The sequence below is a fragment of the Vicugna pacos genome, unplaced genomic scaffold, assembly GCF_048564905.1.
Source record: "Vicugna pacos unplaced genomic scaffold, VicPac4 scaffold_127, whole genome shotgun sequence".
In the NCBI taxonomy this organism is placed as follows: domain Eukaryota; kingdom Metazoa; phylum Chordata; class Mammalia; order Artiodactyla; family Camelidae; genus Vicugna; species Vicugna pacos.
Window position 1 is genome coordinate 264230 of NW_027328807.1, and position 13118 is coordinate 277347.

Genomic DNA, 13118 nt, shown 5'->3' on the forward strand with positions numbered 1-13118 from the left:
TGGAGCCGATGGGGACACGGGTTTCGGGACCACAGAGGCCTGACTGCACGACTTGCTCCGTGGCCTATTTACGTGGTTGCTCCGGGCCTTGTCTGAAGTGGCTTGCTTACCACACCTGGTACGTGGGAAACACAAAATAAGTACTAGAACCTTCACTTTTTCTCCCTCCAGGGCCTTCAAACGTAGAAAGTTATAAGTGAACTCAGACAGCCTAGTCACCACAATGAGGTCCGTCCAGCCTGGCTCTCCTGAGTGATGGGCACTGACTTGCACCTTAACTCGGAACAGTAGGGGAACTGCCTTCCTCTAACTGGGCCTCTCCCCACACCAGGCACGCCCGCAGCTCAGACGGGGCCAGCTCCCCAACTGAGGTGTGTGCTGGTGGCTTCAGTGTGACCTGGCCCTGCCGGGACATGAACCTGCAGTGAGTGAGGTGGAGGGTCGGGTGGAGGGGGGTCCCTTCTGGGGTGGCAGGGGGCACGGTAGCACCCCTCCCAGCCTGGTGCCTGGGGCTCCCTAACACCTCCTACAGCTCCTGGGTTGGCTCCGGTCCTGGCCACTTCACACACCCTCCCAGTATCTTTTCATTATGTCCCTTTTCTGCTTTTATCAGCGAGAAGTGGCTTCTGTTGCTTGTTCAGTGAAACAGTACATCGGGAAACCAGACTACTTCTAACATCAGTAAAATACCAACCTCGGTCAGCTCGCCGGGCAGACCGTGCAGCACAAAGGCCTGAACAGGGCTGTGCGAACGGCTTACATGAAGGGTCCTCAGCATCTGTCTTCAGAGATACAGAAGCTGATGGTTCAGGTAAAACCTCAGGGTGGGATTGAGGAATCCAAAGCTGGTTGGTTTCAAAGGCTAATTGGTCAGACCAGACCCCTGAGCTGTGGTCAGAAGCCTGGCTCACCGTCACGCAGACTCAGCGCCCTAAGTGCCGGGTGGGGCCGGTGCTGTTCCCTTTGTAGGCTCTCGTTGGGGATTCAGTGTAGCCCCTTAAATACAGCAGAAATTCCAGCCCATTAGCCCCCAACCTGAGTGTTCCATGACACAAATCCCGGGAGTGTTTAATTTTCATCTTTGTTTAGGAGGATGAAGGTGGTTCAAGAGAAGACATAAATTCACACTTAGTGACACAAGGTCACAGCCAGTACTTCCTCCACGGAGAGCTATGTTCTCCCACAGTGGTGGCTGGGGGCTCGGCAGAGACCCTCTGCTGGTCCCAGAAGGACTCGCTCCTCTGGCCACAACTCATGGGTTGGACAGCAGATCCAGAGGGTGACAGAGCATCTTTCCTGGGAATTTGGAACTGACACATAGAAATCAAGTTCACTCATCTGGAGTTTGGCGGAGGGGAGGGGCGGTGGTTGGAAATCAAATGAAACCAGAGCATGAGAGACACTTAGAAGTGAAAGAGCGAGAGACAGAGAGACTGAGCTTGTGAGAGCAAATAGTCAGAAAGAAGGCAAACAATCAGGGGACAGAGGAATTCCAGCTCCTGACTGTCTAGTCTGTCCCAGCCCATCAATGACCCCGTGAGATGTTTAATAACATTCCAGTTTTGCAGATTAGGAAACAGGCTGAAAGAGGTGGGGGCTGGGTTTGGGTGCACAGTTAATTCAATTGCCACTGGACCCCACACTTCCCATTGCCTGAAGGCACCCTAATCCTCACTGGGACCCCTGTGGTCCCCTGACAGCCCAGCACCCTGATCAAAGGGACCCTGCGGGAGTGGGAACCCCTCTTGAGTGTGGAGAGTTCCCTGCCCCGAGATGCCATGCATCAGCAAGCTCCCGCTCACCCCAGGTTAACATCAGCCCAGCTGTACAGTCTCCCAACCCGCTTCCCTCCCTGCCAGGCACCCCCAACCTTACCACCGAGTGTACTGCAGGAATTCAGGCACAGGGATGCCCAAATCAACACGAGCCCACCGGCTATAGAAACAGCAGACTCCCAGCCCCACCTGGGTTGCGAGGGGACAGAAGGTGTCCTCAACTTTCATGTGTCTAAAACAATCTTCAGCTGGAGGTTCTAGAGAAAAATAAAAGGTCCAAAACATAGTTCGGTGAGGAATTCCTCCAAGGACCTGACTCCAGTGTCTACAACCATGTGTACCTACCCCCGGAATTGGGGTGAAGGTGGATTATTGATCAGCACAACCCCTGGTGGCCCAGCTCCTTGGCTTGGCTGCCCAGAGGGGGCTGGGGGAATGGGTAAGGCCAGGGCACTCAGGAAAAGCACAGAGGACCTGACCTCTCCCTTCTGCACTCGTAAACCCTTCTCCAAATCTCAAGGCATTGGACAGAGATCCGCCACAATAATGAGATGCTCCCATCTCTTCACTCACTCCTGTCGGTTCACTTACATGCTGAGCATCCACTGGGTCCCAGGACAAGACACATAGAATGGCTGATGGGACAGGCTTGGTCCTTCCCCCTGGAACCTGTTCAATCTGATCAAAGAATGATCACTCATAAAGAGTTTCTCAAAATTATACAGAGACCAAAGACCAACTGCAGAGTGAACCAAATTTAAAAATATATATGAAGATCCCCCAGTCTCCCCGCCTAAGGTTAACAGCATAAAGCAAAAAATTCTTGCCTTTAATCACCAGGGAAGTTGTCACCCCCTCTCAGGTGGAAAGGAGAGTTATTCTTTGAGCACGTCACAGAAGTGCTCCATCGGATTGGACCAGGGCATCTACATTCATTCAGCAAATGTGTATAAGCTCCTACTACATACGGGAATCTCCTAACTAGACCGTTCCCAAGGCTCTCGGGCTTTATCAGTCAACAAAATAGACATGACTCCCCATCACTGGGGGCTCAGAATTTTAGCAGAGGAAACAGGCATCATGTTGGGGTAGCAAGAGTTTGGATAAATTTTTAAAAAAGAGTGATATGAGCAAACTCGGGTGATGGCGGTGGGGTGGGAGGCAGGCAGGAGAGAATAAGGCAATCCTGGCAGATCTCACGGAGTAATGAACTTGAAGCAGAATAGATCCGGAGGAAGAAGGAAGAGCCGGAGCCAGAGGCCCCCAGAGTGAAGGGGAGAGTGTGGGCAGAGAGGCAGAGCACGCCGGGTCCTGAGGCCTTTGTGACGACTTTGGCTCCTAATGACATGGTGACCCGTTTAGTGAGTTTTGAGGGGAGGGGTGATGTAGTCCAACTTATGCTTTTGTGTTTGTGTTTTTTGGGGGGAAGTAATTTATTTATTTTAATGAATGTGCTGGTGATTGAACCCAGGATCTCAAGCATGCTAAGCATGCGCCCTACCACTGAGCAACACCCACCACCCCCAATGTATGTTTTTACAGGCTCCCTCTGACTCTGTGTGGATGAGAGATTCTAGGAAAGCAAAGATGGAAACAGAAGGCTATTGGTATCCAGGAAAGGCTGAAGGTGGCTCTTAGGAGGGCGGGGAGCAGAGAGCAGGTATTTAATTAAGACAGAATATCCAGAATTTTCTAACAAGCTGGATTTGCTGTCTGTGAGTGTAAAAGAAAGAGAGAGAAAGGACATGGTTCCAACATCTGGGCCTGGACAATGGGAGGGATGTCCTCTCCGGATGGGAAAGGGGATGGGAAAAGGTGGGGCTGAGCAGGTGGAAAGGGGCTGGTATCAGCTCAGTTCTTCAATGTCATGGTTAAGGGGTGTGTTACATATTGCCACAGAAGTGCCTAATAGGTAGAGGAATCTGTTTTCTTTTTCTTTTTAACATTTAAAAAATATAATTAAACATATTAATTGTATTATGTGAATGATTTGGGAATTTTGTTTCATGCCAAGTTATATGTTATATATAGCCAAATGGAGCATATATCAAAAAGGGGAGAAATGAGGGCTTTCACATAAACTGACTGTCCGTAACGTAGGTAAAATTTCAATAAAACCAGTCTTCAGGGCAAAAACCTCATCTCGGTGTTACATAAAAATAAATGAAAAACGACTATGTTGATGTACCATTATTTCATGTTACATAATAGCCCCAAACTAACAGTGTTTAACTATGAGGCTTGTAGAAATACTATTCGCTTTATTCACATAAATACAGAAGTGCAGAAATGTTCTAAGGTAGAATTAGCATCTTAGTGGAAATAATACATATTTGAGCATTTTACATGATATATATGTACTGATTCAAAATTTGGAAAAGTAATTTCATAGTAGAACATATGTATGAATGTGAAAGCAAGATGAATGAAAGGAAAAGAATGTGATGTGAGTCTCAGGGATAAAGGCTCAGATGGAAAGGGGAAATCAGGGAATTTTGGAGAAATCGAGAAATTGATGGCATGCCAATTTCCAAGGCTGGGTTGCTTCCACCAAAGGAATAGCAGAGAGAGAGAGGAGAGGCCCAGGAACCCACCCTGGGGAACACCCACAGTATATGTTTGGAAAAAACAGGAGACATTGGCAAAGGACCAGCCAGCAGGCCAAAAGCAGAAACAGACAGAGAGATGGGCTGGAGGTTGAGTGAAGCAGGAACACGGGGTAGGAGGGATGGAAGAGCTGGGTCAAATGCTGCCGAGGGGCCAAGCATGATGAGGAGTCAAAATTGACCACTATATTTAGCAACATGGGGTCACTGAAGGCCTTGACAAGGCAGTTTCCATAGAGCGAGGGATCAGGCGAAAAGCCAGAATGGGTGTAAAAGGGGATGGCTCAAGAGAAGATGCAGACAGTGAGTTTAAACAACTCCTTAAAGATTTGCTGCAAAGAGACAGGGTGGCAATTGGTGGGGGTGAATAAGGGTCAAGGAGTGCTGTTGGTTTAAGAGGATGGACGTTTATATACTGATGGTGCCAACTAGCAGGAGAACAAAATAGATGAGGCAGTGAAAGAGAGGATGGTTTTGGGAGTGACAACCCAGCGAAGATGGGAGGGATGGGGCCTCGGGGACTTTTGGAGGAACTGGCTTTCGATGCCACTTTTAATAAGCGGTGGGGCACCGAGAGTGAGGTCACAGGCATCAGAAGGCGAGCGGATGTGCTGGGAGTTGCTTGTGAAATTTCTCTTCTGTTGGCTTGTTTGCTTGTTCAAAGTAGAAAACTAACTTTACCAGCTGAGGAACAAGGAGGAAGAAAGAGTTACTGGAGCCATGATCAGAAGAAAAGAAAGAGCCTTCCAGGGAGAATGGGACAGTAAAAAGGGCAGGGGGAGGCGGGGGAGTGCGCTCCCAGAAAGTTACATTTTCTCTTTGACGTCCCCAAAAGTGTGATGTGTTATTACCCTTCCTGCTGTCTACAAAATAAAAATTAATTATGGTTCAGAGGAAATGCTATTTCATTCTAACAGGCTGCCTGTTTCTCATGAATGGTCATCTTAAACTGCAAATATTACAAACAATGTTGAAAAGATGAACCTGTGTACCTAAAATCCCCTATTTTCTATTAATCTGTTTACTACTTAGTTCCCCTATCAATAACACATAACAAATACTGCCATGATGGAGGTACATCGATGCTTAAAAGGAAATGAGATCTGTATCCTTTTGCTAAATTCCATGGCTTCCTTAATATGCAGTTCCACTTGGAATTTAGGAATGTCTGGTATAAGAAGTGAGAAACAGTTTGAGAAAATCCCGGCTCAGAATTATACATCACAACCACATCTCACAAGTATATACAGCCGTAAAAAAGTTTAAAAGCAAAACTCCGTAACTACTCTTAAAGACCTTTGCAAACCTGGGCCTGCCAAGATGTTTCCAAACTGGAAAGGAACTCCAATCTCTTGCCTGGTACCGGACCAGAGGCTGGCCAGCCTTTTCTGTAAAAGCGAGAGAGTTAATATTTTCAGTTTTGCAGATCATTTTGTTGTAACCATGCAGGTAGGCAATAAGAAAGCTAAGAGCACTGGGAGATAGGAAACAAACGGGCATGCCCACACTCTCCCTTCCACTCAGGGCAGCTTCTCTGTGGTGGGGAGCTTTGCCACAATCACTTGCTTCTTTTTTCCATTGGTTTCTTTGTTTCCACCTTACTGCTCGAGCTCAGAACTTCAGGTGGGCCTGGTCCTTCAGCACCCATGCAGAGAAGGCTGAGCGGGGTTGGGAACCCCACCTGATGGAGAAGAGAGATTACTGGGAGGGACATTGTGGAGGCCACCATGACACGAGACAATCACACCTTCCGGGGTGAAAGGGAACGAAGACAAGGGAAGGACACAGTAGTGGGACCCCTAGGTCGCCTGCCAGGCTTGTTCTCCCTCCACGGCAACCATGGGGGCCTGGGGGGTGTTGGGCTTCAGCTACGGTGATTAGGATGAAGGGACTCAATATAAAGGACCCTCCAACTCCTCACTAGGTTCCAAACGCAGCCCCTGTAATTCCACCCTCTGAGTTTCTGGAACTCTGCTGGAAGAATACATGAGCAGGCCAGAACCAGAGCCCAAGCCAAACATGACAGGGGCTCGTGGGGCTGTAACCCCATGCTCAGTGGTCGGGGACTCCTTGCAAATCTGCAGAAATCCCTGTTCCACCTCATTCCTGGGAGAAACCCCAGATCTCCTCCTGCTCTGTCTGTTCTTCTCTTGAGGCTATTGTCCTGGAGGGATGCTGAGTCCTTGAACCTGGTCCTCCAAACGTACATAAGCAGCCTGTTCAATAAAACAAATTATGCACTTTTTCACATTTGCCAGTTTTTTGATTCCAGAAAGGCTGTGGGACTCATTCTCACAGTCTCCTGTGCCCCCACCACATGGTGGCCCTCTGCTCATGTAAACACGATTTCCCACAACTGCACCCTGCCTCCCAGCTTGTCAGAGGGGAGTGTCCCACAAAGACACAGGTGTTTGTGAGGATCCTGTCCCCCAGCAGAAAGCCTGCTCCTGGAGCCACGGACAGGGATCTGGCCTCCTAAGCCGCTCAGCTCTAATTCAAAGCCTAAAGTGGAGGCCCCGAACATTGCTGAATGACTTTCTGAATCACCTGGACTGGAGGGGACTGATTTTCTTTCCAGGAATGGAGGTAGCGCAGCCTCCATTTTCAGGGCTGACCTTGACGATGGATCTAGTTCCCCCGACTGCACCGCAGGAAGGAGTGGCCCTTCCATCCCACAGGTTGGAGACACAACCCAAGGGAGTACTGAAGCAGTGCATTGCTGCCAGGTCCAGCATCCCTGCAGAGTGGCCTCTGCCCTTGAATGACCCCCTTCCCAGGGCCTTTCTTGCCCGGACACCACCACACCCCAGGCTGTGCCAGAGCTCTGGGGCTCTGCGTGTCCAGGGCACACAGGTGGCACCTGAGCCAGGTGTCCCCTGGGCCTCAAGGGAGAGAGGTCTGCTTCTGCATCAGGGGAAGGTGACCCCACAAGGCTGGCAGGACACTCTCAATATGGACCTCCAGGAGCCCTGGGAGCAGTTTCCCTGCAGGTGTTAAGAGCCATCATCAGGAGGGCAGGCCCCTCTTTGTGCAGACCATCCAGCAGTGCTGGGCCCACGTGCTGACCTCAGAAATCTACATGCCCCCAGGATACCCCAGGCAACCTCACAACTTCGTCACTTGGTGACCTGGGTACCACGAGCTCCTTGGCCATCCCATGAGGGTGGTCCTTGCAGGCATGGTCTCCAGGTTCTCCCGTTGAGAAATCCCCCTGGGTTTCTGTGGTCACAGAGCAGACACCAGAAGATTCTAGTCCTGCAGTGACCCCCACAGCAGTCAGCTCCCCTGTGCATGTCCAGGGACAAATGACAGCAATTTATTGCCCGGTACCATGATGAACAAGGGGGTGGGATTCCATACTAAGTTCAGGATCCTGGTAACTCACTCTGCACCCCAAAAAGCTTCCATGAGAAATGTGTGTATTGGGATGTCTGTGCCCCTAGAAGAGCTGTTCCTGAGGGTTCCTGGGACCCTCCAGCCCCTCTCAAGGTTCTCAGATCCTGGGTCTAAATTTCTATCTGCCTCTTTTGGTGTACGGCCACCTGTGTCTCGTGGTCATGGGTCACTTTATTGCATGACTTGGCATGTTCTTAGTGCTCGTCCTCCACCCCTGCACTAGACTCCCAAGATGTTCCCACTGACCCTTGGCTCCCTGGGTGGCTCAGGGGGCCCTAAGTCTGCACCCTTCACTCTCCTCCTCTACCCCCACCTCTGGGGCCACCCCTAGGTGGACTTGGAGGTGTTTGTAAATGAGTCTTACACAAGGACATGTCTGGACAAAGCAGGACCCCACCCCCGGAAAACTCACCTGCTCCCTTCTCAGAAGAGGACCCCACAGCCCCACATTGCCTCCCAGGGGTCTACTCAGGACACAGTCCCCCAGTTCTGGGCAAGGTGTCTCCCTGGAATCCTTGCTTCCAGGAAGAGTCTCTCTGTCCTTCTTCAGAGTTTAGAGGTGTTCCCATGTCCCTGACCACCAAGATGCCCAGCACAGTCCCTTCAGTGACCTGGAGAGACAAGTAACTTATGTGGCCACAGGTCTCACAGGACACACCTGCTGGGACCCCAGGCTAAAGGGCTGTCCTTCTGCCTTCTCAGGTGTGGCTCCCGTGGTAACTTTTTGCAGGGGGCCCAAACGGGGAGTGTGGCCCAAAGCAGTTCATGGGGCTCTCTGGGCAGGGAAGACTTGGGCCAGGTGGCCTTGCCTGGTTTCCCTGCTGGGCCACTCTGAAAACCCCCGCTCCTCTGGCTGTGGCTGGAGGCCCCTCAAACCTCAGGGCGGGGCTCTTTCTCTCAGCCTCCACTGACTCCAAAGCCACGCTGGTGCTGGCGAGGGGAAAGAGCTTTCTTGCCTTCTTTTGGCCAAGTTGCCACAGGTGGATGCTGCGGGGAGCTGGAGAGAGAGGTAGCACTTGCTCAGATGTGAGTGGTTAAGCAATTTGACACCCTGTCAACTAGCCTTAAACATTGGAATGAGGTCTTTCCCGGTAAAGCTGGAAGTTACTTTCAGTAACTTGTCTAAAGATTTCTTTTTTTTTTCCACTTAAAGACTCATAAAACCTCTCCCAGGTCATTCCTGGTATGGACCATTATCCAGGGATCAATCAGGAAATGCAGGAGGAGAGGGGTGGGGGTGGGGGAGAGGGGAGGTTAGATCAGAGCCCACGGAGAGGAGATGCCCCTCCCAGGAGCCTCACACTGGGCAGTGGCTTCTGGCATCCAGCTCTCCTGTTCTCAGGCCCATTCCATCTGCGGGGTTTTCCAAAAACATAATGGTGGAAGGGCCATGGAGGACACCTAGAACTTCCAGAATAGACAGGGGGAGCAGAGTTACCATGCTGGCCCTGGGTTTGGAGACAGACCTGCAGTGGAGACCACAGGCTTCTGAGAAGCCAGTTTCGAAATAAAGGCAGTATGCACTGGAATACCCGGCTCGAGAGAGTGCTTCATCATAGACATGTAATTTACATAGTTCTCACCACTAAATTCTGTGTTCCCAACACGCTACATGAATGACGGCTTCAACACACATTCATCTCTGAGATGTGAAAAAGTGTAGAGCCGCTCTTTCATCCTGCATAATGGGCATGGCTACACTTAAGAACACTTACCAAGATTTCTCAGCAAGAGCCAATTTCGAAATAAAGGCAGTTTGTGCAGGAAAACCCTGTTGGAGTGAGGGCTTCCCCATACACATGTAAGTTATAGAGTTCCCCTCACCATGAAACGCTGTTCCCAACATGCTACATGCATGAAGGCTTCGACACACATTCAGTTCTAAGCTGTTAGCATGTGGAGAGCCGCTCTTTCATTCAGCACAAAAGGCATGGTTACACCCAGGAAGATTTACCCAGATTTCTCAGCTGCTTCCTTCAGCCAGATTCAAAATAAAGGCAGTTTGTGCTGGGAAAGCCTGTTGGAGCGTGTTCAGAGCTGTTTCGGGCTCTGTCCCAGCTGGAGGGTGCAAAGCCCAACCTCCAGAAAGAGGGACCAGGACCCCACCCGCCAGGTGGTGTTGCCTTTGTAGGGGAACAGTGATCTTTGGGTAAGATATATTGCGGCTCTCTCTAAAAACTGCTTTGACTTAAGTTTGCATCCTAGTCACCAGTTCCAGGACAACAGAAAAGGCATACCCTACATCCCTTTGCACTCAACTCTTCCCAAAAGAGCAAATATTTGTCCATGAAAATACCAGCTGCTCTTCTAAGGCCCACTAAATACCCAGCAGTGTGGGCGGTGCACTCTTGATCAGGGACAGGTGGAGAGGGAACAGCGGTCCTCCAGCAGGCTTGGCCTGGTGTGGCAGCTGCGCTGTGGGTGCGTGGTGGGGAGGGAATGCAGGGAATCCTGTTTGAGGGGCCTCTGTGCACGCCTGCATTATAGTCTGAGGTTTCATACAAAGGCTCCAGGCATCCTAACTGGTCAGATACAGCCCCCACCCTTGGGCTGGAACCACCAGGAGATAAGTACCTGTAACAGGGACGGTGCCTGGTGTGGGGAGAGGTCATGGGACCCTCCGGGGGCAGGGGCGGTGGTGCTGGGGAAGGCAGGGGATGCAGTGAAGGGTGGAGGGAGCAGGGTCCTTTGCTTGGGGGTGCGAGTTCTTTGGGAGACCACAGGGAATGGCACACATCATCCCCACCCTATACCCCAAATTCCTAGCCCCGCCAACACAGGGGCTGCTCTGCACCCTCTCAACGTGGCTCTCCTGTAAGACCGCACCCAACCAGGCATCTGGCACCCTGCCCTACCTCCCCTCTTGGGACAGATCCCGTCTTCTTGGAAACTGCCTAGCAGCGCGTATTCAAGGCCGGCAGCCGGCCTGGCGGATCTGCACTTCAGGTGCCCTACCTGGCCAGCCGTGCCTGCCTGGGCTCAGTCCTCTATCTTGCCCACCGGTAGCCTGGGTCCACTTCCGGTGCAAGCGGAGGCCGCGGAGCCCAGGCTGAGCCCCGCACACAGACAGGTGAGGGTGCCCCCGCCCCGCTGCCCCGCCGCCCCGCCCACTGTTGGCAGCATTGCCCCAGCCTCCGGCCGGTGCCACCTGCAGCTGAGGACCTCCGCGCGGCCCCGCCCGCCCCGGCCCCACCCAGCTGCCCCATAAGCCTCCCCCCACCCCCGTCCTGGCCGCGCCCTTGCTCCCATTGGCTCCGAAAGTTCTGCTCTCGCACGTCTAGCCTCGGGAGGACGCAGACGCAAGCGCTAGGGGAGGGCCCCGCGGCGTTGCCATGGATAAAGACGCCGCGCTCCTCGCGGGCTGGCGTGCGCTTCTGGGGCAGGCAGCGGGCTCCGGAAGTGTGCAGCTGCCCGGGACCATGGCGGTGTTTGCTGCTGGGGATGGCGGCTTGCTTGGCCGGGCCACTAGTTCTGGCCGCGTCAGTCGGCGGCCGACATCCTTTCTGGGGCGGCGTCTCACAGACGGTAAACGTACGGCAGCGCCGTTGGCGGGGCCAGTGGACATGGACCGGGGTGGGATCCGGGTTGGTGTGGCGGCCGGGGAGGGCTGTGGTGCCGGGGAGCGGGTTGGGGCGGGGGGGACAGGGCTGGGGCACAGCCTCCGGCTTTCCTCCCCCTCGGGCTCTGGGGCTTGGACCGCGACTCCGGGTAGCCCTGCGTGGCCGCGGCCTCCCAGAACCCCTGGGAAGGGCAGGTGGAGGACCCGTCTTTTATGAAGCGGGGCCTTACCCGCGTTTTGAAGAGCCCCAGAATCAGATGTTGGAATAGGGTGGTTTATCAGCCTTGTATATCAGCAGGGAAATTTCAGTTCCATCCAGATGTTGGCTCCTTCGCTAAAACTCAGGAATAAGACAAGGGTCAGTGTCAATTAGCAGTTATCTAGGGCTTGACTCAAAATAGACTGTGCGGGGTGTAGAGATGGTAGATGGGCCCTCCCTTTCAAGGTTGGTAGTCTTCTGGGATTAGAGGCCTCAGTTGAGGATTACATCCTCATCTGCAGTAATGGAGGTTGTGGGAAACATTAACACAGAGAAGGGAGGGGTGTTGCTGCGGTAACTCATTAAAGAAGCCAGGACACTTGCCTGGCTCTTGTGTAGGAGAGTCTCGCCTAGGGTAGGGCAGCAGTTATCAAAGTGAGTCCGAGGCCCCTGAGATGCAAGACTATTTTCGTAGGAACGCCGGGAAGTCACCTGCCTTTTGCACACTCTTGCACTCCCGAGTTTCCTGTGGGGTTTTCCAGGGAAAACCTAGTCTGTGATATCACAAAACAGGTAATGTAGAGGCAGATAGAATTAAGCTCTCACCAGTCCAAAAGAGATTCTCAGAAATTAAAATCACTGCTATTCCTCTCATTAATGATTTTTGTTTAGAAAAATATACTTATTTTTTGCTTAAGAGTATTAATGGTATCATGTAGTAGGTTGTTATTATTTTTAAGTGAACTCATAAGCATTTTTTAAAGTTCTTATTTAACTTCTAACACAGGAACTATTGATAGATTTAACCCACATAAACAGCAGCCTTTTGAAGTCCTCAGTATTTAAGAGTGTACAGGGGTCTTTAGGCCAAGAAGTTTGAGATTCCCTGGAGAACGGGTGCTCAGGTACTAGTCAGGTGCTTAGCGTTGATAGACAGATGCCAAGATGTCTTCTACATGTGCTCCCGGACTCGAAATAATTGGCCACACAGAGATCGGTGGGCAGTGCCTCCACTATACAAACCAGAAGCTGCTGAACGTGTCTTGAGTCTAGGCCATGTGCTGTGCAGAGATTCCCATTGTATCTGTTCTATCTAAGCCGGGATTCCTGTGCAGAGACCTGGCTCTGAAGACCCGCTCTCCTTTGCTCCCTGCCAGGTACCTTCTGTGTTATGTCAACCCTCCGGAGGGCTTCAGCCTCCGTAGGGGCGTCTGTATCCACATCGCCTTCCTCCTGAAGACCCTGCTGAAAATGGAAGAGTCGGTGCTGGTGATACCCCCTTGGGGCCGCCTCTACCATTAGCAGAGCCTGGACATCCACCAGGTCCGGATTCCCTGGTCTGACTTTTTTGATCTCTCAAGTCTCAACAGAAACATCCCTGACAATGAGTACGAACAGTTCATTGCAGGTGAGATGGTGATCGTTTAACTGGGGCCAGACGGTTTTTGTTCTGGTTCCGATGTGAACATCGGGCCGTCTTGCTTCGGGTTTGTCAGTCTGCTTAGGGGCCGTGCTCATGTTTCCTGCACTGCAGGTGAATTTGGTCTTTCCACAGTTTTTCTCAGAAAATATATCTGAAGTGT

At 51.7% G+C, this 13118-nt stretch overlaps 1 long non-coding RNA gene across 1 annotated transcript; it reads right to left on the reverse strand.

Moving 5' to 3' along the window:
* Positions 1–5906: 5906 nt before the first annotated feature.
* LOC140695054 (uncharacterized) lies at positions 5907–10936 on the reverse strand. Its single transcript, XR_012070741.1, has 5 exons — positions 10733–10936; positions 8654–8774; positions 8190–8388; positions 6481–6597; positions 5907–6062 (listed from the first exon to the last, which is right to left on the reverse strand). It is a non-coding gene; the product is annotated as an uncharacterized lncRNA (long non-coding RNA).
* Between the last annotated feature and the right edge of the window lie 2182 nt (positions 10937–13118).